Below are 4,530 nucleotides of genomic sequence, written 5' to 3'. Positions count from 1 at the left end.
ACTCACTCCTCTTGTGAGTCCACCAAGAGGTGAACTTGTGTCGAACAAGTACCGTCACTACTTCGGACGATTCACAGCTGTTCCTACGGAGACGCTGAAAGGGTGCATTAAATGGAACTTCGTACCAGTGGAGACATCTCCTCCAGGTAAAGAGTTGATTTATACCACCTAAGTGTACTGAGGAAGAAGCTGGGAGTTCACTGGAGAGTGCCGTTCTGATGCCGACACACACATTTCCCTCATCCATCCTTTCTCTCAACTTAAACTTCAATTTCCATCTTTAAACTCTTCTATCTGCTAGAAATCATTCCAGATATTTTTAGAAATGTCTGTTGTACAGCTGGAAGCAAGGGAAACCATCGCCGTATGGTTTCTAATTGTACAGCTTGCTAAATTAGCCATGTTGTTATTTTTCAATTTGCCAAATTAATGTAAATGTGTGATGTTAAACTTTGATTCTGTAAATAAATGACCGCATTCATTTGATGGGTCAAAGAAAATTAACGTCTCACGATACATTTTATTAAATTCAATGCACGACATTATTCAGTCCAGAAAAATGAAAGAATCCGTTTAATTTATGAATATATCACAGAATATGTTCATCTACACATTGGTGTTGCATACAAAACAGTCCGTAGCCGGGCAGTTTATTTTGCGACACCGTATGCGGTCGTAAAATTTGAGCTTTGCGCGGACATGCCCTTTGAAGGTACGCACGTATCTCTGCGTACGTACGTGCGTACCTCTGCGTATGGATGTACGCGGGAGTATACTGGGGGCTTGAAGAGTGAGTGGGAAGTGACAGAAAACAGAATCAGAGACACAGGAACAGAAATCACACAAAGAGCAGAATAACAAAATAGCAGAGAGTGTAACACAAATAAATATAAAGAAAACAGACAGGGACAGAGCCTGTCAAGGACAAGAACGTCAGGTTTGGCAGGCAGAAAGTAACTCGACAGGTCTGGCAGACAATGGGCAGGTCTGGCAGGCGGGCTACAGGCAATGCAACTAGAACCAGATTCAAGCAGGCAGGATACTGCGGGCATAAAGAACAAGGTAAGTCTAATTTCTTAACTCACACGTTTCAGGCTGAAGGCATAAATACCTAATGAGGCATAATGCTCCAGCGTCGAGTAACACTTGACTGCAGCCTTAAGTAGAGGTGTTCCTCATCAGATGGATGGCCGTCAGCTGCTGTTAATTGGCAGCTATCTTGGAGCAGGGCTGCAGACAGTGAGACTCCTACAGACTGAGGATGCAGAGGACAGAGTGAGATGGAGGAGGATGACCCGCTGTGAAGTCCCCTGAAGAGGGAAAAGCTGAAAGAAGAAGAAAGCTATCTAAGGCTTTGGTAAAAAACTAAAATAAAATAAAAATAAAGCTGCTGAGACCTTAACTCCTCATTAAGACATTAAATTGTCTCCTCATCAAATTTACAACCAGTTGTTGACAAGACTGAAGGAGTTCTGTGGGTGAGATCAGCAGGATCAACCTGCCTCAAGGCGCTTGGTCCCTGGTAATAAGTGCTTACTGTTCTAGTCAGGTCTTGGTTCTTTTCTTGAAGATAAGAATTTGGAGTTAACTTTATTAAAGTTTAAAGCACTGATATCCATCCATCCATTTTCTTTTACCCGCTTATTCCATTTTTGGGTCACGGGGGTCGCCGGTGCCCATGTCCAGCTGTGCCCATGTGCTCACTGTGCGAGGGGCGGGGTACACCCTGGACGGGTCGCAAGTCCATCACAGGGCCACATAGAGACAAACGAGACAAACAACTATTCACTCTCTCACTCACACCTAGGGACAATTTAGAGTTACCAATTAGCCTAACATGCATGTTTTTGGTCTGTGGGAGGAAACCGGAGTACCCGGAGAAAACCCACGCATGCACGGAGAGAACATGCAAACTCTACCCAGAAAGGCCCCTGGACTGGGGTTTGAACCAGGGACCTGCTTGCTGAGAGGCAGCAGCTCTACCAGTTGTGCCACCATGCTGCCCTAAAGCATTGATATATACTTTACTAAAACCTAAGGAGAAATGGTGGTGTAGAAGCACAAAGCATTGAGGAAAAATAAATAATAAAAAAAACACAACAAATTCTTGAAAAGTTAGATTTTTAAGATGAGAAAGGTGGAAACGTTTAAATCTCCAGAGTTTCACGAATGACACAACCACACTTTGGTTTTAGATTCTAATAAAACACAACCCCCCAGCTTCTTTTTTAACTAGGCAGAAAGTAAAGAATGAAAAGCAAGATGGAATAAAAAAAATCATTATGTAAGGTGAATTAAGATTTGTCCTCAGTTTCAGCTCACTGCACTGATTTCAAAAGATGCCAACAGTTTTTCATAATGAGATAAAAATCTAACAGGTCATCCACCCCCACCCTCAAATTTCAAAAGGTTTCAAACTTTTTGCCTCATTATGGGACACCATATCCACTCCAGTTCTGCTCTGCTGGTATATTTAATTAATCTTTTTCACTGATTTCAACATGAACAAGTTTAAACATTGTTGATTCAATGACGTTACAAAGACCAGCATGTGTAAATCAGACTCTGAGTGCAGTATGAAAAGTCTGAAAACAGTTTGATGAAAAGTGACAGAGGGAGGTCTGTTAAGTCTTTAATGCCTGTCCAGGAACATGTGCATTTTGAAATCAGTTGTAGAAATATGCCTTGCCTGTCTGGGAGGAATTTAGTATGAACTTCCTGCCTTGTTCAAGAAGGAATAGCCTCCCTCTGACAGAGTTTAAGACAGGCTGATTGATGCCCTACCTGCTCAGCCAGGAGTTAATGGCCTCTTGTGTCAGTGCAGGTCCATGACAGAGCAAACCTGTGTGAGGGCCTGGACAGTTGTCCTCTGTGGACAGTTGGCTGGAGAGACGAACTGAAGCCGTTTTTGTTGCTGTTTGCGATCATCTGTGCACCTGATGCACTCTGTCATGAATTTAGTTTTACAATCATGTCCCATAAAATCTGTGTTCAAGCTAAAGATGGTAAGGGTCAGTGCACCAAGTTGTGGAGGTTTTCAGATCGTCCCTATCTGATTTTAACCCCCCTCTGCAGTGGTCGATAACATGCCTCATTCAGCTGGAGCAGCCTCAGAGAAGCAACAAGGATCTCCATTTGTAGTTTTCTTGTTTAGCTTGAGGTTCTTTTCTTTACAAGGACTAAAAGTCCAGTGTTCCTTCAAGAAATGTATTTCACTTTTATGCCAGATTTAAAAATGTAAGATATTCTCATGTTAAGAAAATATTATAGATTACAATTAAAGCTGTGTTGTATAAACTTTAAACATTCAAGGTTCTTTATTGTCTTCTCATCACATGTGGTACATGAGGTGGAATGAAACTGTGTACACAGGGTCCCAGTTACATCCAACAAAAGTATAAAATGTAAAAGAAAAACAGTAATAATATTTAAGATATGAACTAAGAACATGATGTTATGTGCAACCTAAGGCAGTTTAGAAAGATACTGTAGTTTGTGCTTGGAGAACAAGATGTAAGTGACTCTACCATATCACATGTCATATTTTTGTTGAACTCAAGCTGTGCTTGGGTTGACCAAGATGAGATTTACATTTATTTATTTAAAACAGAGTGAATATTAATGAGCAAATACACAGTATTTAAAATATGCCAGATTTTAGCCTGGGGCTAGTTTCCACCTGTTTATCCCTCAGCAGAAAAAAATATATACATAAACCCATAAAGTACTATGTAGGTGAGGATAATTCAGAAAAAAAATTCACATACAAAATGTCAACAAAACCCAACTAAGGTTGTTTTCACACCTGATAGTCCGGTAGACTCCGTTCGGTTGGGGACCAATATTCATAACATTTTGTTTAAATTTGAGCTGATGTGTTTGCATTCACACTGCACTGTGCAGTCGAGTCAACCTGTTGAACCAACCTGTTCCCCCGCCCGCCTGTGGAGGTGCTGCACCAAGAACTACTGAAAGAAACGACACAAAAAGTCAGAGTCAGAGATTCTTTATTGTCATTCGCACCTCATGTGGTGGAGCGAAATTATGTACACAGGGTCCCAGTTACATCCAACAATAAAATGTAAGAGAAAAACAGTAACAACATCTAAGATATGAACTAAGAAAAACATCAACTAAATATACACTAAGCACTCATAGATTAAAAACATCCCGTGGAACATCAGCACAAACCTGAACACGAGTCCGTGTGAGCAGATGAGCATGCATGAACACACCAACATTGAAACAGATCAGCAGCAACATTGAAACAGATCAGCAGCAACATTGAAACAGATCAGCAGCAACATTGAAACAGATCAGCAGTGACATTGAAACAGATCAGCAGCAGCATGATGTGATTTTTCACAGTGATAATTCTGGTTAGAGATTCATGAGTCTAACAGCCTCAGGGTAGAAGCTGTTCCTCGGTCTAGTGGTTCTACACTTAATGCTCCTCAACCTCCTTCCTGTGGGGAGTGGGGCAAAAAGTGTGTGTGCTGGGTGAGTGGGGTCCTTCATGATGCAGGTGGC

This window comes from Nematolebias whitei, chromosome 5 (genome assembly GCF_014905685.2).
Source record: "Nematolebias whitei isolate Nwh7 chromosome 5, NemWhi1, whole genome shotgun sequence".
In the NCBI taxonomy this organism is placed as follows: domain Eukaryota; kingdom Metazoa; phylum Chordata; class Actinopteri; order Cyprinodontiformes; family Rivulidae; genus Nematolebias; species Nematolebias whitei.
The sequence above is the reverse complement of the archived record's forward strand: the minus strand, read 5'-3'. Positions refer to the sequence as shown.